Consider the following 20467-nt stretch of genomic DNA (forward strand, 5'->3'; position numbering starts at 1 on the left):
GTCATGGTTTGATAATTATCCTAAGTTTCCATGTTTTTACCTTCACTTTACTCTGCCATCCTCAGCATCACCTTCAACCTAACACTGGTTCTTCTCATGGCCAAAAGAAGGCTGCAGCAGTTGCAATCCATATCCAAACAAGACACACCCAGAGGAAGAAGCAAGACTTTCTCTTTCAATAGTTTTTTTTTAATAAGGAAGGAAACCTTTCCAATAACCCACTGAGCAGTCTTCCCCTCATGTCTCACTGGCTGAATTGAGGCACATGCCAACTGACCCACCTTGGCAAGGTGAATGGAATGACTCTGAATGGCTTAGAATTATCTAGTGCAGAAGAGATGTTGAGGATTTAACTACAAATGTCTAATACAATTACTTACCACTGATTTCCTAATTACATAGCTGAAGAATAAATACATATTCACCTAGCATATTTTCTGGCCCTTAAGAGGCATTAAAATCACAGTGACCTATATCTATTAAAGAAATTTAATCAATAACTAATAATATTCCCAAGCTAGGTTCATTGGTGAATTCTACCAAACATTTAAGAAAGAAATTGTACCAATTCTATACATTTTCTTCCAGAAGACAGTAGCAGAAGAAATATTTCCTAAATCACTCTATGAGGTCAGCATCATCCTAACACTAAAGCCAGACAAAGACATTAAAACTATAGAGCAATATCTCTCATGAACATAGATGCAAATATTCTCAGTAAAGTATTAGCAAATTGAATCCAGCAATGTACAAAAAGAATTATACACCCTGACCAAGTGGGATTTGTCACTTGTATGCAAGGCTGGTTCAACACTGAAAATCAATTAATATAATCTATCTCATCAACAGGCTAAAGCAGAAAATTCATATAAACATATCAATAGATGCAGGAAAAGCATTAAAAAAATCCAACACCCATTCATTATTGATAAAACTGATTAAAAAACCTACAAAAACCCTACAGCTATCATATTCATATTGAGAAATTCAAATTTTTTCACTAAGATTGGGAGCAAGGCAAGGGTGTCCCCTCTCACCACTGCTTTTCAACATGTACAAGAAGTCCTAGACAATGTGATAATATAAGAAAAGGAAATCAAAGTTATATAGATTGAAAAGAAAGAAATAAAGCTGTCTTTGTTTGTAGGTGACATGATTGCCTATGTAGAAAATCCAGCTGAAAGATTCTGCGAAAAACTCTAACTAGTTAGAACTAACAAGTGATAATGGCAAAGTTGTAGGATACGAGGTTAATATACAAAAGCTGACCACTTTCCATAACCAACAGTGGACAAGTGAAATTTAAAATAAAAAATGCATTATCATTTATATTAGCACCCCCCTAAAATGAAAGTTTTGGTATAAATCTAACAAAATATGTGCCAGATCTTACAAGGAAAACCAGAAAACTCTTATGAAAGAAATCAAAGAAGTACTAAATAAGCAGAGAAATTTTTCATGTTCACACATAGGAACTCAATATTGTCAAAATTACAGTTATTCTCAATTCGATCTATAAATTCAACAAGATCCCAAGCAAAATCCCAGAAAGTTGTTATGTAAGTATCAATGAGCTGATTCTAAAGTTTCTCGCAAAAGACCCAGAACAGCCAACTCAATATTGAAGGGGAAAAAAAGTTGAAGAACTGACACTCACCAACTTCAAGACTTACGATAAAGCTACAGTAACCTAGACAGTGTGGGATTGGTGAAAGAACAGACAACTAAATCAATGAAACAGGGTAGAGAGCCCAGAAGCAGACTCACATAAATATAGTCAACTGATCTTTGACAAAAAAAAGAGCAATATGATGGGTCAAGATAGTCTTTTCAATAAATGGTGCTGGAGCAGCTGGACATGAAAAGAAAAGAATCTAGAAACAGACTGTATACATGTCACAAGAATTAAATTGAAGTTGATGATAGACCTAAATGTAAAATGCAAAACTATAAAATTTATAGAAGATAACATAGGAGAAAACCTAGATAACCTTAGGTATTGCAAAGACTTTGGATAAAACATTAACGGCATGATCCATGAAATAAATGGTTAGCTGGACTTCAATAAAATTAAAACTTCTGCTCTAAAGAAGACAATGTCAAGAGGTGAGAAGATAAGTCACAGATAAGAAGAAAATACTTGCATATAACACATCTGATAAAAGACTTATCTAAAATATTCAAAAAGTTCTTAAAACTCATCAGTAAGAAAATGAACAATCTGATTTTTAAAATGGCAAAAGACCTAAAAGAAGACATATAGATGACCAGTAAGCATATGAAAAGATGTTCAACATCATATGTAATCAAGAAAATGCATATGAAAACAACAATGAAATACAACTACACACCTATTAGAATGGCCAAAATCCAAAACACTGACAACACTAAATGCTAACGAGGATGTGGAACAACAGGAACTTTCATTCATTGCTGGTGGAATGCCAATGATACAATCACTTCACAAGAGAGTTGAGGATTTCTTACAAAACTACACATATTCTTACCATGTGATCCAGCAATGGCTCTCCTTGGTTATTTACATAAATGAACTAAAAACTTATATCCACACAAAAACCTGAACATGGATGTACATAGCAGCTTTTCACAATTGCCAACTTAGAAGCACCCAAGATGTCCTTTAGTAGGTGAATGGATAAATAAACTTTGCTACATCTAGATAATGAGATATTATTCAGTACTAAAAAGAAACAAACTATCAAGCAATGAAAAGACCTGGAGAAGACCTAAATGCATATTACTAAGTGAAAAAAAGCCAATCTGAAAAGGTTACATACTATTTGATTCCAGCTGTATGATGTTCTGGAAAAGGCAAAACTATGAAGACAGTAAAATGAGCAGTGGTTGCCCAGGGTTTGGGGGGAGGAAGAGATGAATAGGCAGAGCACAGGTGATTTTTAGGACAGTGAAACTATTCTGCATGATATTACAATGATAGATACATATCATTACATATGACAAAAACCATGGAATTTACAACATCAAGCATGAATCCTACTGTAAGCTGTGGACTTTGGGTAATAATGATGTGTCAACATAGGTTCATTGATTATAAGGAGCACACCACTGTGATGCAGGATGTACATAATGGGGGAGGTTTGGGGGGTGGGGGTGGACCTTCCACTCCGTTTTGCTGTGAACCTAAAACTGCTCTAAAAATCACAGTGAAATGTAGCATATGACATACACAAATTTCATAGAGACAAAAATATGCAATATTTATTCAGCTGCTGTTCACTACTCAAATATACATTTCCTTTAAGTTCCATCTCAACACTCACCTCTCCGTAAATTTCTTAATTCTCCCTTCCTATGTAGATCTTCTCCTTCATCTAAAATTCTATATCTATAACTCTCAGAAAGGAAATGTGTCCTCAAAATATCTACTATTATTTTAGGTTTTCACATGTGAATGCCTTAACTCCCCCTTAAAAACTGTAAGCTGTTCTTTAAGGAATGGGGCCATATTTTCCCACTGTTCTTTGTCTTCTTTAGCACCTTGATGTTTCCTCAATACACAAAGAATTGTTTAAAAGACAATGTAACCAAACCATTTGAACTCATCTGTGAGAAGAAACTTCCCTTTGGAAATAATGATGTCAGATCCAAACAAAATCTTTCAATTCCTCACTATGAGCAGTCTAAATAATACAGCATCAGTGTATTTGTTGATAGTTTAATGCTTAATAAATGTTAACATACTCAATTTTAATCCAAGGTTTTTAACCCCACATCTTATTTTCTGTGCCACATTATCAGTGAGATGGATTAAGTTTCTAGGAGAAGCACACAGCTGTTAGGTGCCACAAATATGTTAAGCCACAAGTCTATTTGAAGGTGACATTTCTGAAAAAGGCTCACCACCTCATCTGTGATAAGTCTTAGAGCATTTCACTCATTATAATTAGGTTCAACAGCCAAATAAAACTATTGCATTTAAGCCTGACAACTGAAGGTCATGTTCAAAGTTGGAGGGAGGACATAGCAAAGCAGATGAGATGGAGCTTCTATAAAAATTTTCTCTTACTTTTTAGCATCTTATCACACATAATCCATGATTTGGGGCTGGTTATTTGTTTCAGTCTTACAGATGTTAAAGCAAAATCAGTCCCAGGCTGGAAGAGTCTCACATTAGGGGGAAAAAATCAACATTTAGAAAATTTTAAATGTCTACTTCAAAACAAAGCAATCTAAAGATTCAATGCAATTGCTATCAAAATTCCAATGGCATTTTTCACATAAAGAGAACAAACAATCTTGAAATATGTATGGAACCACAAAAAACCCTGAATAGCCAAAACAAATTTGAGAAAGAGCAAAGCTGGAGGCATCATGCTCCGATTTCAAACTAAATTCAAAGTTATGGTAATCAAAACAGTATGATATTGGCATAAAAACAAACACATAAATCAATGGAATATAATAAAAAGTACAAAAATAAACCCACATATATATGGTCAATTAATTTATGACAAAGGAGCCAAGAATATACAATGGGGAAAGGACAGTCTCTTCAGTAAGTGGTGTTGGGAAAACTGGACAACCATAGGCAAAAGAATAAAATTGGACCACTGTCTTACACCATACACAAAATTTAACTCAAAATGGATTGAATATTTGAATGTAAGACCTGAAACCATAAAACTCCTAGAAGAAAACATAGGCAGTAAGTGCCTTGAGAATGGTCTTGGTAATGATATTTTTGGATCTGACTCCAAAAGCAAAGGCAACAACAACAAAAAAATAAGCAAGTGGGTCTACATCAAACTAAGAAGCTTCTACACAGCAAAGGAAACCATCTACAAATTGAAAAAGGAAACCTACCAAATGGGAGAAAATTTTGAAAATCAAGTATCTGATAAAGAGTTATATCCAAAATATAAGGAACTCATCCAACTCAGTAGCAAAAAACAAAAACAAAAAAAACCCCACCAAGACCCAAAAACAATCTGATCAAAAATGGGCAGAAGATCTGAACAGACTTTTTTCCAAAGAAGACATAAAAATGGTCAACAGGTACTGAAAAGATGGTCAACATCACTCATCATCAGGGAAATGCAAATCAAAACCACAATGAGATAACACCTGTCAGAATGGCTGTTACCAAAAAGACAAGAAATAAGAAGTGTTGGCAAGGATGTAGAGAAAAGAGAAGACTTTGTAGGAATGTATACTGATACAGCTACTATGGAAAAGAGTATGGAGGTTCCTCAAAAAACAGGACTACCACATGATCAGCAATTCCACTTCCGGGTATTTACTCGAAGAAAATGAAAACATTTATTTGAAAAGATATATGCACCCCCATGTTTATTACAGCTTTATTTACAATAGCCAAGATATGGAAACAACCTAAGTGTCCATCAATGGATGGATGGATGGATAAAGAAGATGAATAGAATATTATTCAGCTATAAAAAAGAATGAAGTATTGTCATTTGCAACAACAGGGATGGACCTTGAGGGCATTATATTGTACTAAGTGAAACAAGTCAGACAGAGAAAGACAAGTACCATATGATCTCACTTATCTGTAGAATCTGAAAAACAAAGAAGCTCATAGATACAGAGAACAAATTAGTTGTTAACAGAGGCAAGGGTGGAGGGTGGACAAAATGGGTGAAGAGAGTCAAAAGGTACAAACTTCCAGCTATAAAATAAATAAGTCATGGGGATATAATGTACAGTATGGTGACTACAGTTATTAATACTGTGTTGCATATTTTAAAGTTTTTAAAAGAGTAAGTCTTAAAAACTGTAACTATGTATGGTGATGAATGTTAACTAAGTTATTGTGGTGATAATTTTGCATATATACAAATATCAAATCATTATGTTGTATACCTGAAAATAAGATAATATTATATGTCAATCATACATCAATAAAAAAATTAAAATAAAAAATAATTACAACCATCACACTTTATTGAATACTTACAAAGTAGTTTTAAAACATTTGCAGGCCGTAAGTAAGCTTCCCTCTGAAAGCCCAAATCTTCATTATATCAAAGATATTAAAGATATTAAAACATACATAAGATGAGTCCATAAATCTAATTTTTGAATTTTCTAAGTGATTTTCTAATTTTTACTAACATACTTTTTTTTCAGATAAATCCATGTAAAGCTTGTAGGCTGTGAGCAATGAGCCTATACTACTTAATCAATAGTGTCCTGTCTACATCAGATGATTTGCCAACATCGTCCTTTTACAACACACTTCATGGTAGGAATTATTTTCCTTATTTTACAGATGAAGAAACTGAGCTGAAAGAGCCTAAGGAACATTCTCAGGATCATCAGATCAGTAAAGAGCAGAGTCAAAATTCAACATGGTCTGTCCTCAGAGCACTCGATCTTTCAAGGGAATTTGGGTCTTCACAAACCTCCTTAGCTTGTATTGGAATCTAAGCATCTAACCAATTATTGCCTATAATTCAATGGTGAATTAGTCATCTGCCTTTGGGGCTGTCCTGTTTCATACATGGGTACCTGACTTTCAACACAGGGTGTCATAGCTTTTCCTAACTACACTATAAAAAACATTTGGGCACACAGAGCTAATTCTCTCACCTTTATCTTCTTCTCTCCAGCATCCAGCCTACATGCCTTGTAAAGGTGGAGGCACAACAACATTGTCAAGTAACATACAACTTTTGATAACAGTAAATGCGAAGTTCCTACGGGAAATTCAAGTAGAGCCCTTGGTCTTCTGTGAATATAATTCTACTGAGTTAAAAGTAAAATTGTAATATGAAAAATTATTGGTTTTTTGCATCATAAATTAAACTGTACAAAAATAAATGTAATCCTATCAAAGCTACCAAAACAAATTGCTCCTCCTTCTCTTGAGGTTTGGGTGGAGGGAAGCAATCCCAGTAACACCTAAAGAGAGCTTGTGTTTAAACATAGAGGAATAAGAGAAAGATGATTATTTCTGAGGGAAGGAGTCATTCTCAGGCAGGTGGGAAAATATTAAAGAGACTGTGTCTCTAAAAGACGCTAACGTAATGGCATAGGTAATGCCTATTTTTCCTTTAAAATTTTTATTTTAACATAATTTCAGACTTAAAGTCAAGTATTGCAAGAATAGGACAAAAAATTCTATACATCCTTTTATTCTTTACCCAGATTAGCCAAATGTAAATATTTTACTGTATTTATCGTCCTCTCTTTCCTCCACTCTCTCTGTGTACACACATATAAACACACTTTCCCCCTCTGAGTTTGAAATTAAGCATGGCTCTTTGCTCCTTATTATATGAATGTGTATTTCCTAAAAGCAAGAACATTTCTTAGATAACTATAATACAATTAACACAATCAAGAAATTAATATTGATACAATACCATTATCTAATTGACAAATTTTGTTCATATTTTGGCAATTGTGCCAATTAAATCCTTTACAGAAAAAGAAGGTCTCAGATCATGAGTTGCCTTCAGTTATGTCTTTTTTAACCTGAAATCATTTCTTAGTATTTCTTGTGTTTTATGACAAAGGTATTTTTGAAGAGTATAGGCCAAACCATTTAGCCTTTTTCTGATTGTTCATGATTTGATCCAGGTTTGCACTTTTGGCAGGAATCAATGTTGTTCTGTTTGTCTCAATGCACCATAACAGGAGGCACTTGATGCCAATTTGTCTCATAATGAATGTTTAATTTTGATCATGTGTTCAGGTGGTAATTCCCAGGTTTCTATACTATAAAGTTATTATTTTTTCCCTTTGTAACTAGTAAGCATCCTGTGAGGGAGATATACAGCCATCTTAAAAATATTACTTTAAATCCCAGAAATTATAATTCAAATACTCTTCCATGTTTCTGTTCTCATTAGGTAGTATAAACTATCTGTAATCCTGAATTTTTAAGTGGTTAAAAGTCCATTGTATCTGGAACACTCATGTGTTTTAAATGATGTTAAATTAGCATATATCTATCCTACCTAAAATATGAATTTTTCCCATACATTTTTAAGGGCACAACTGCTCTCATGGTCATAGGTTAATAGCTGCTCAATGAAGGATAAAACATTTCTTTTATAATCATTCTTATTTTTCTTGAAACTAGAATCCTATTCATCCAAAACAATTCAGATGGCAATTGATTGTAATTCAATGTAAGACAAGGTCTGGTCATATATCTAGGAAGTGTTTATTTTGAAAAAGTGCCTATTGGCACTTCTTATCCTTCAGCATTAAACATCTGATTGTCTGCAGAAAAATTCAGTATTGGTGATAGTGCAGAGTAATTGTGACTTTCTCTTGGATAAAGTAGGAAAACATTTGCTTATAGACATGTCTTTACATAGACCCCCTCAGAAATCTTGTTATTTAATAAAGCAATCTTTAAGTTTTGCAAAAATTACCCTGCTTCATGGAGAGTGGTTTAGAGTAGGGGAAAGAGTGGAAACAGGGACCACATAGGAGGCTCTTGCAGTCATAGAGATGACAATACCAATTCGAGATATAATTCTGAAAACGAAGCAATAAGAATTGCTGATTATTTAGATATAGGAGTAAGAGTAAGATACAAAAAGATGCCAGGACAATCCTCTGGATTTAATTTGAACAGCTGTGCGGACAGCTTGTCATTTACTAACAGTGTAGACTGAGGAAGTAGGAGGTTTTGCACATGTTGCTTTTGAGATGCCACTGGGGCATCCCAGTGAATATGACCAGGAGGCATTTGGATGTACAAGTGTGGAGCACAGGAAAGAGGTCAGGGTGGAACCACTGTGCTAAGTGTTCCCATGTATTGATATGAATCTGGTACTTTCTTTTTTTCAATTAGCTTTCCACAAATGGAAGTTTTTTTTTTCTTAAATACTCACAACCATCATATTAAACAGATAAAGTGAGCATAAACCAGTTTTATGGATCAATGAAATACTACTTAGCAATAAGAAACTACTTGAACTTAACATATGAGTCTCATCTGAATCTCACACATATTATGAAGAGTGAAAGAAGCCAGAGTCAAAAGGTTACATCCTGTATCATTCCATTTATATGACTTGCTGGAAAGGCAAAACTATGGAGATAAAGAACAGATCAGTGGTTGCCTAGGGTTAGAGTTGTGGGTTGGATTTGACTACAAAGAAGCAGCATGAGGAAATTTTTTTGAAAGTGAGGTTAATTGCTCTGTATTTTGATTGTGGTGGTGGCTACAAAGCTCTATGGATTTGTCAAAACTCAGAGAACCATACAAGTGAAAAGTGAATTTTTTAATGTGTGCATATTTTTGAGTGTCCATTAAAAGGACATTAAGCAAGGAAGTGTGTTGTACAAAGATCACCCTGGCTCCAGTGTGAAGACTGGATCAGAGGCAACGAACCCCTGAAGCACGAGACTTGGTTGGGGGCTGCTGCATTAATCCAGTAAGATGTGACTATGGCCTGAACTAGGGTAGTAACAAGGGAGATGGAGAGAGTAGATAGGTTTGAGAGATACTACATGGTAGAAGTGGCAGGAGGTAAGGAGTAGGAGATATTGCTAGTGTTTTTCACTTGAGCAAGTGGATGGATGGTGAGGTCATTCACCAGGAGAAAACTCGATTCAAAAGGCTTTCAGAGGGAGCACAGTAGCTCAGTTCGGTATGTGTTAAGGTTTGTGGTGTAATTGTAAGTTTCAAGGCAGATATTTACATGGTGTCATGGCTAAAGCAAAATATTTGTATCCTATCCAAGTAATGGTGCTGAAGGGTGACATAATGCACTATATTTATAAATTGACATTTCCAGGAACCCAAAGCAGTGCATAAAAAATGCAAAGTGTGTTCTTTTCAATTCACTGAATTATTTCTCCTGGAGACATTTCCAGTTGGGGACCTGGGGCCTTTGTATATTAATTTGTTGTCCACACCCATGCTCAAAACTGACAACTAGAGTTTGAATAACAAGGGCAAGTACTTAGTTCCCTACAGTAGCTTGTATCCCTCTCTAGCTCATGCTAGTTATCAACTCCATTGACAGCAGGCTCTTTTTGCCTAAAAGAAAATTAAAAAGCCGAGTAAGACAGATGTTTTTAGAAGTCCTTGAAAGCCTCTCTCCAATAATGTGGGCTAAGGTAACCTTTAATTTTACAGCTCAAGGACAACGAGGAAAAACATATCTGCCTATGTCACATAATATTTCTCAGTAGGCTTAATTATCTTTATGGTATTTAATTTTTAAGTGACTGGTTGGATTTTTTTCTCATTAGTGCTGGAAGTGTTGATATGGAGCCTACCCTGAAGAGCTAGAAATAGTCATTTTCCTTACTATCCACTTCAACAAAGCAAAAATAAGCCAATAAAGCATAGGGGTCCTCAAAGCCACAGATGACAATACTTGCTCCTTTGAGTTATTTTAGTTGTTTCAGTTGTATAGATCTGATCTTCAAGAACATCATGTTCCTTTTTAAAAAACTTAGTAACTGTGGTGATATACACATAAAATTTAACATTTTAACTATTTTGAAGTGTACAGTTCAATGGCATTAAGTACATTCACATTGTTGTGCAACTATCACTGCCATCTTGTCTCTAGGATTCTTTTCATCTAGCAAACTGTAACTGTACACAATAAATAATAACTCTCTATTCCTCTCTCCCTCAACCCTACCAACCACCATTCTACTTTCTGTTGCTATAAATTTGATTACTCTAGGTGACTCATATAAGTGGAATCGTAGAGAATTTTTCCTTTTGTGATTGGTTTATTTCACTTAGCATAACGTCTTCAAGGTTCTTCCACATTGTAGCTTATGTCAGAATTTCCTTCCTTTTTAAGGCTGAATAGCATTCCATTGTATGCAGTATTTTGTCTATCAGTTCATATGTTGATGGACACTTGGTTGCTTATACCTTTTGGATACTGTGAATAATGTTGCTATGAACATTCTTGTACAAATATCTCTTCACTTCACCCCAGCCCACACACAAACCATTTTCTTTACTTTTGTGTCTCTTTCTCTCCCTTGTCAGGTTCACAAAGGAAGGGAGGAGTCTGCTATAAATATAAGGGAATGAATTAAATTCCTTAGGACAGGTATTTTCAGTATATCTGGGGGACCGAGCTAAATCTAAGTGGGATTCAGAGTCGGCTGTGAGGACTTGGTGGTTTTTCTGACCCCTCTGGAGAGTTGTCCTTTGTGGAGGAGTAGGAGAAGGGGAACAGGGCCCAGAGGAGAAGATTTTGTGTGCATACAGGCTTATGGCAGAAGTGCAGTGATGGAGAGTACAGGATGACATCGGTTGCCTAGCCCAGAACCCAGGACCAGGTCTGATTCCTGGGAAGAAGAAAATGTATAGTTGTGCAGTAAATTCTTTATGTATTATATTCTTGAATGACAATGTGTTATAGGACCCAGGTAGAGCAACTCTGTGGCCAAGGTAACCACTTGAATATAATCAATTATAAACTAGTAAAAAATTTTTAAAAAGAGTACTTTATATTGTAAAAAGAATTACATTTAAGGCTATTATGTTGGGAGAAGGAGAGGCCATCAGTAAACATGACTTTGAGGTATCCAGTCTGGGTAGTGTGTTGAGCAATGGAAAATTGAACCATTTCAGAATTTAAGAGGAGAAAGTAGGTAAAAGGAAAAAAGTAACTGATTTAGATTAGGAATATCAGGCTATTAAATGTGAAGCCATAGTTTGTATTATACTGCTATAAAAGCATATAAGAACTGATCAATATTCTATCCACAATAAACCTCTTTGTAGTACATTATGATTAAGCTTTTAAGATTTTATTATTTAGTAAATAGTTACAAATCTTTCAATGTTTTAGTAGCTTTCCCTTCCACCCATTTAATTATCTTTGTGGCTCTCCACCAAGTTTTCTGTTTCTCTTACATTTTGGTTCATAAAATTGAATATAATACAACTCCCAAGGCTGAAAAATTTTGATATTCTGACTTCTGAGTTTTTCTCAGTTCCCTGGATACATTCAAGCTGCCAAGTAGCTTTCTACAGTCCTGTAGAAAAGGACTGTAGGCACTGTACTTCAAATCATAGACATTACCCCATTCTTTTGTACCACCATCCTTATGTATTGGCTTTCATCCTAAGGGTTTTTCTCCAACAGTAGCAAGAGGGCTGCCACAGTCCAAGCATCATACCTTCACATGACAGTATCCCAATAAGGAAAAAAAAGAACAAGTACATTTCTCCAGTTTTATCAAAGAAAAAGAAATTCTTCAAGACGATATCCAGATAACTTTTCATTGAATAAAAATGAATCACGTGGCCACTCCTAGGTTCAGAAGAGGATGTGTAAATGAATATCTGACAAAAATGAATGGGATTTCCAAGACCAACATAACCAATCCATAACTCATGCCTTTGATCTAAACATATGGCTTCTCCAAAACAAGTCAGGGTACTCATCGAGAAAAGTCAAGAATAGCTTTTAAATAGGCAACCAACAGTTTATAATACATTCCTCCTTTAAGAAGGGGAAATGTAATACAGAGATGAAGGGTCTTCTTGATTTAGAAATCTGGTAGATAATTGAGAATACTGGATGATGAGCAAGATGGGGTGGGGGAAGAGTGGTAATTTCCATTGGGGGCATACAAACTTTGAAATGCTTGTGATACACTGAAGTGGATGCATCCAAGTAGATGGGGGGAAACGTGGACCTAGATCTTAGGAGAAAATTGGGTGCTGCCAAGAGATGCGAGAAGCCATCTGTATATTTGATGGCAGTTGAAGCCGTGGATTTGAATGTGACCTTCTAGGGAAAGTACAGAAAGAAAGAAAAGAAGAAGAATTAGTGTAAAATGCCAATATTTAAAGGATGGGAAGAGAAATTTAGACCCTGAAAGCAGCTCAGAAAGCTAAGAGAGAGAGATAAGAAGAAAAACAGGCCAGGGTCAAGTCATGAAAATTCAGAAAAAGTTTCTAGAAAGAACTGACAAATAGCGCCAAATTCTGTGGAAAAGTCAAATAAAATGAAGGTGGAAAATATCAGTGATACAACTTAGACAGTTAGGACCTTATTATTTGGTAGAAGTATTTTCAATAAAATGATTTAAAAGAAGCCAAATTAAGAGAGGGTCAAGATGGTGGAGTGGGAGCACAGGGAGCTCACCTTCCCCTAGAAACACATCAAAAATATATCTACATATGGAACAGTTATCACAGAAAGCAAACTGGAAACTGGCAGAAGATCTCTTATAAAACCAAAAATGCAAAAATAATCTCCATGTAACCAAGTAGGATGGAAAATAAAAGGCATCAGAACAGGACCAGTGCCCCTGGAAGGGATCTGTGAAGGAGGGAAAGTCCACAGAGGCAGGCCCTTACTCTAGGGAGCCCCTAGAGTGCAGACTCTAGATACCACAACACCTACTATCAAGGGGATAATGGATAGGACGCTCTGAGGAAAAATGTGGCTGGCATCTGTACCAAAAACAGTCCTCACACCAAAAATGTTGGACTCACACAGTCTATACAGGAAAGCTCCCATATAAAAACATCCCTTCAAGATCACAGGAGATAACTCTCCTAAATTCATAGAGACACAGAAATGTAAGTAAAATGAAAAAGCAGAGGAATGATTCCCAATTAAAAGAACAAGAGAAATCCCCTGGAAGAACAAATAATGAAACAGATTTACCGGTCTACTAGACTCTGAGTTCAAAAAGGAGGTAATAAAAATGACAAAGGAATTAGGAAAAATTATTGATAGCAATGCAGATCACTGTAACAAGGAACTAGAAACTATAAAAAAAGAACTACTCAAAAGTAGATAACTCAATTGCCCAGATAAAAACCAATCTAGAAGCAATGAATAGCAGACTAATGAAGAATGAATAAGTGATCTGGAAGATAGAATAATGGAAATCACCCAATCAGAACAGCAGACAGAAAGACAAATGAAAGAAAAATGAAAGCAACATACAAGATCTAAGGAGATTTGTTCAAGATGGTTGAGTAGAAGGATGTGCACTCATTCCCTCCTGCGAGAACACCAGAATCACAACTAGCTGCTGAACAATCATCGACAGGAAGACACTGGAACTCACCACACATCCAGAAGATACCCCACATGCAAAGACAAAGGAGAAGCCTCAATGAGATGGTAGGAGGACCACAATCACAATAAAATCAAAGCCCATAACTGCTGGGGGGGGTTGAATCACAAACTGGAGAACAATTATATCACAGAAGTCCACCCACTGGAGTGAAGGTTCTAAGCCCCACGTCAGGCTTCCCAACCTGTGGGTCTGGCAACAGGAAGAGGAATTCCAAGAGAATCAGACTTTGAAGGCTAGCAGGATTTGACTGCAGGACTTCGACAGGACTGAGGGAAACAGAGACTCCACACTTGAAGGGCACACACAAGGTAGTGTGCACATGAGGACCCGGGGTAAGAAGCAGTGACCCCATAGGAGACTGAATCAGACCTACCTGCTAGTGTTGGAGGGCCTCCTGCAGAGACCAGGGGCAGCTGGGGCTCACCACGGGGAAAAGGACACTGGCAGCAGAAGTTCTGGGAAGTACTCCTTGGCATGAACCCTCCAGGAGACCACCATTAGCCCCACCAAAGACCCTGCATTCTCCAGTTCTGGGTTGCCTCAGGCCAAACAACCAACAGGAAGGGAACTCACCCCCACCCATCAGCAGACAAGTGGACTAAAGTTTTACAGAGCTCTGCCCAACAAAGCAACACCCAGCTCTACCCACTACCAGTCCCTCCCATTAGGAAGCTTGCACAAGCCTCTTAGATAGCCTCATCCACCAGAGAGCAGACAGCAGAAGCAAGAAGAACTACAGTCCGGCAGCCTGTGGAACGAAAACCACATTCACAGAAAGACAGACAAAATGAAAAGGAAGAGGACCATGTACCAGATGAAGCAACAAGATAAAACCCCAGAAAAACAACTAAGTGAAGTGGACATAGGCAACCTTCCAGAAAAATAATTCAGAATAATGATAGTGAAGATGATCCAGGACCTCGGAAAAAGAATGGAGGCAAAGATCGAGAACATGAAAGAAATGTTTAACAAAGACCTAGGAGGATTAAAGAACAAACAACTAGAAGAATTAAAGAACAAACAAACAGAGATGAACAATACAATAACTGAAATTAAAAATACACTAGAAGGAATCAACAGCAGAATAACTGAGGCAGAAGAATGGATAAGTGACCGGGAAGACAGAATGGTGGAATTCACTGCTGTGGAACAGAATAAAGAAAAAAGAGTGAAAAGAAATGAAAACAGCCTAAGAGACCTCTGGGACAACATTAAACGCACCAACATTTGCATTATACAGGCCCCAGAAGGAGATGAGAGACAGAAACGACCCAAGAAAATATTTGAAGAGATTATAGTCAAAAATTTCCCTAACATGGGAAAGGAAATTGCCACCTAAGTCCAGGAACCACAGAGTCCCAGGCAGGATAAACCCAAGGAGAAACACACTAAGACACATAGTAATCAAATTGACAAAAATTAAAGACAAAGAAAAATTATTAAAAGCAACAAGGGAAGTATGACAAATAAACTTATGGGAGTTCCCTTGTATGTTAACAGCTGATTTCTCAGCAGAAACTCTACAAGCCAGAAGGGAATGGCATAATATATTCAAAGTGATGAAAAGGAAGAAACTACAACCAAGATTACTGTACCTGGAAAGGATCTCATTCAGATTCAATGGAGAAAACAAAACCTTTGCAGACAAACAAAAGCTAAGAGAATTCAGCACCACCAAACTAGCTATATAACAAATGCTAAAGGAACTTCTCTAAGTGGGAAACACAAGAGAAGAAAAGGACATACAAAAATAAACCCAAAAACAATTCAGAAAATAGTAACAGGAACATACATATTGATAATTACCTTAAATGTGAATGGATTAAATGCTCCAACCAAAAGACACAGGGTTCTGAATGGATACAAAAACAAGACCCATATATATGCTGTCTACAAGAGACCCACTTCAGACCTAGGGACACATACAGACTGAAAGTGAGGGGATGGAAAAATATATTCCATGCAAATGGAAATCAAAAGAAAGCTGGAGTAGCAATACTCATATCAGATAAAATAGGCTTCAAAATAAAGAATGAGACAAGGAAGGACACTACATAATGATGAAGGGATCAATCCAAGAGGAAGAAATAACTATTATAAATATATATGAACCCAACATAGGAGCACCGCAATACATAAGGCAATGGTAACAGCTATAAAAGAAGAAATTGATAGTAACACAATAATAGTGGGGACTTTAACACCTCACTTACACCAATGGACAGATCATCCAGACAGAAAATTAATAAGGAAACTCAAGCTTTAAATGACACAATAGACCAGAGAGATTTAATTGATATTTATAGGACATTCCATACAAAAACAGCAGATTACACTTTATTCTCAAGTGCACACAGAATATTCTCCAGGAGAGATCACATCTTGGGTCACAAATCAAGCCTTGGTAAATTTAAGAAAGCTGAAATCATATCAATTATATTTTCCAACAGCAACACTATGAGATTAGAAATAAATTACAGGGAAAAAACATAAAAAATACAAACACATGGAGGCTAAACAATACACTACTAAATAACCAATAGATCACTGAAGAAATCAAAGAGGAAATCAAAAAACAAATGACAACAAAAACACATGAAGAATGACAACAAAAATGAGACAAATGACGACAACAAAAACACGACAACATAAAACGAATGACAACAAAAACACAATGATCCAAAATCTATGGGATGCAGCAAAAGCAGTTCTAGGAGGGAAATTTATAGCAATACAATCCTACCTCAAGAAACAAGAAAAATCTCAGATAAACAATCTAACCTTACACCTAAAGGAACTAGAGAAAGAAGAATAAACAAAACCCAAAGTTACCAGAAGGAAAGAAATCATAAAGATCAGAGCAGAAATTAATGAACTAGAAACAAAGAAAACAATGGCAAAGATCAATAAAACTAAAAGCTGGTTCTTTGAGGAGATAAACAAAATTGATAAACCACTAGCCAGACTCATCAAGAAAAAGAAGGAGAAGACTCAAATCAGTAAAATTGGAAATGAAAAAGGGGAAGTTACAATGGACACCGCAGAAATACAGTACATCCTAAGAGACTACTACAAGCAACTCTATGCCAATAAAATGGACAACCTGAAAGAAATGGACAAATTCTTAGAAAGGTATAACCTTCCAAGACTGAACCAGGAAGAAATAGAAAATATGAACAGACCAATCACAAGTAATGAAATTGAAACTGTGATGAAAGATCTTCCAACAAACAAAAGTCCAGGACCAGATGGCTTCACAGGTGAATTCTATCAAACATTTAGAGAAGAGCTAACACCTATCATTCTCAAACTCTTCCAAAAAATTGCAGAGGAAGGAACACTCCCAAACTCATTCTACTAGGCCACCATCACCCTGATACCAAAACCAGACAAAGATACAACAACAAAAAAGAAAATTACAGACCAATATCACTGGTGAATATAGATGCAAAATTCCTCAACAAAATACTAGCAAACAGAATCCAACAACACATTAAAAGGATCATACACCATGATCAAGTGGGATTTATCCCAGGGATGCAAGGATTCTTCAATATACACAAATCAATACAAGTGATACACCATATTAACAAATTGAAGAATAAAAACCATATGATCATCTCAATAGATGCAGAAAAAGCTTCTGACAAAATTCAACACCCATTTATGATAAAAACTCTCCAGAAAGTGGGCATAGAGGGAACCTACCTCAACATAATAAAGGCCATATACGACAAACCCACAGCAAGCATCATCCTCAGTGGTGAAACCTGAAAGCATTTCCTCTAAGATCAGGAACAAGACAAGGATGTCACCTCTCACCACTATTATTCAACATAGTTTTGGAAGTCCTAGCCATGGCATTCAGAGAAGAAAATGAAATATAAGGAATCTAAATTGGAAAAGAAGAAGTAAAACGGTCACTCTTTGCAGATTACATGATACTATACATAGATAATCCCAAAGATGCTACCAGAAAACTACTAGAGCTAACCAATGAATTTGGTAAAGTTTCAGGATACAAAATTAATGCACAGAAATCTCTTGCATTCCTATACACTAACAATGAAAGGTCAGAAAGAGAAATTAAGGAAACAATCCCATTCACCATTGCAACAAAAAGAATAAAATACCTAGGAATAAACCTACCTAAGGAGGTAAAAGACCTGTACTCAGAAAACTATAAGACACTGATGAAATTAATCAAAAATGACACAAACAGGTGGAGAGATATACTATGTTCTTGGATTGGAAGAATCAATATTGTGAAAATGCCTATACTACCCAAAGCAATCTACAGATTTAATGCAATCCCCATCAAATTACCAATGGTATTTTTTACAGAACTAGAACAAATAATCTTAAAATTTGTATGGATACACAAAAGACCCCGAATAGCCAAAAAAATCCTCAGGGAATAAAATGGAGCTGGAGGAATCAGACTCCCTGGCTTCAGACTATACTACAAAGCTACAGTAATCAAGACAATATAGTACCGGCACAAAAAGAGAAATATAGATCAATGGAACAGGATAGAAATCCCAGAGATCAACCCACGCATCTATGGGCAACTAATCTATGACAAAGGAGGCAAGGATATACAATGGAGAAAAGACAGTCTCTTCAGTAAGTGGTGCTGAGACAACTGGACAGCTACATGTAAAAGAATGAAATTAGAACACTCCCTAACACCATATGCAAAAATAAACTCAAAATGGATTAAAGACCTAAATGTAAGGCCAGACATTATAAAACTCTTAGAGGAAAACACAGAAAGAACATTCTTTGACAGAAATCACAGCAAGATCTTTTTTTGACTCACCTCCTAGAGTAATAGAAGTAAAAACAAAAATAAACAAATGTGACCTATTGAAACTTAAAAGCTTTTGCACAGCAAAGTAAACCATAAACATGACAAAAAGACAACCCTCAGAATGGGAGAAAATATTTGCAAATGAATCAACAGACTAAGGATTAATCTCCAAAATATATTAACAGCTCATGCAGCTCAATATTAAAAATCAAACAACCCAATCCAAAAATGGGCGGAAGACCTAAATAGACATCTCCCCAAAGAAGACATAAAGATGGTGAAGAGGCACATGAAAAACTGCTCAGCATCACTAATTATTAGAGAAATGCAAATCAAAACTACAATGAGGTATCACTTTATACCAGTTAGAATGGGCATCATCAAAAAATCTACAAACAACTAATGCTGGAGAGGGTGTGGAGGAAAGGGAACCCTCTTGCACTGCTGAGAATGTAAATTGATACAGCCACTATGGAGAACAGTATGGAGGTTCCTTAAAAAATTCAAATAGCTTTCTGCCCATGGACACCACTGAGTAAGCATCGTTGACGTCTCCCCCCCTCCACTGTCGTCATGTCTAAGTCAGAGTCACCCAAAGAGCCCAAACAGCTGCAGAAGCTCTTCACTGGAGGTTTGAGCTTTGAAACAACTGACGGATGCCTGAGGAGCCATTGTGAGCAGTGGGGAGCATGCACAGACTGTGTGGTAATGAGGGATCCAAGCACCAGGTGCTCCAGAGGCTTCCGGGTTGTCACATATGCCACTGTGGAGGAGGTGGGTGCAGCCATGAAGGCAAGGCCACACGAGGTGGATGGAAGAGTTGGGGAACCAAAGAGGGCCGTCTCAAGAGAAGATTCTCAAAGACCTTGTGCCCACTTAACTGTGAAAAGATTTTTGTTGGTGGCATTAAAGAAGACACTGAAGAACATCACCTAAGAGATTATTTTGAACAGTATGGGAAAATTGAAGTGACTGAAATTATGATTGACCAAGGCAGTGGCAAAAAAAGAGGCTTTGCTTTCATAACCTTTGATGACCATGACTCCATAGACAGGACTGTCATTCAGAAATACCACACTGTGAATGGCCACAACTGTGAAGTAAGGAAAGCCCTATCTCAGCAAGAGATGGCTAGTGCTTCATCTAGCCAAAGAGGTCAAAGTGGTTCTGGAAGCTTTGGTGGTAGTCGTGGAGGTGGTTTTCGTGGGAATGACAACTTTGGTGGTGGAAGAAACTTCAGTGGTCGAGGTGGCTTTGGTGGCAGCCACGGTGGTGGTGGCTATGGTGGCAGTGGAGATAGCTATAATGGATTTGGTAATGATGGGAGCAATTTTGGAGGTGGTGGAAGCTACAATGATTTTGGCATTTACAACAATCAATCTTCAAATTTTGGACCCATGAAAGGAGGAAGCTTTGGAGTCAGAAGTTCTGGCCCCTATGGTGGTGGAAGCCAATACTTTGCCAAACCATGAAACCAAGGTAGCTATGGTGGTTCCAGCAGCAGCAGTAGCTATGGCAGTGGCAGGAGGTTGTAATTACTGCCAGGAAACAAAGCTTATCAGGAGAGGAGAGCCAGGGAAGTGAGAGGGAAGCTACAGGGTA

General features: G+C 36.7%; 1 pseudogene across 1 annotated transcript; it reads left to right on the forward strand.

Annotated features, from left to right (window-relative positions):
* Nucleotides 1-19438: 19438 nt before the first annotated feature.
* On the forward strand, nucleotides 19439-20400 carry LOC307058338 (heterogeneous nuclear ribonucleoprotein A1-like; annotated as a pseudogene). The gene has a single exon. The product of its transcript is annotated as a heterogeneous nuclear ribonucleoprotein A1-like (transcript).
* Nucleotides 20401-20467: the final 67 nt, after the last annotated feature.

The sequence above is a fragment of the Hyperoodon ampullatus genome, assembly GCF_949752795.1.
Source record: "Hyperoodon ampullatus genome assembly, chromosome: 1".
Lineage (NCBI taxonomy): Eukaryota > Metazoa > Chordata > Mammalia > Artiodactyla > Ziphiidae > Hyperoodon > Hyperoodon ampullatus.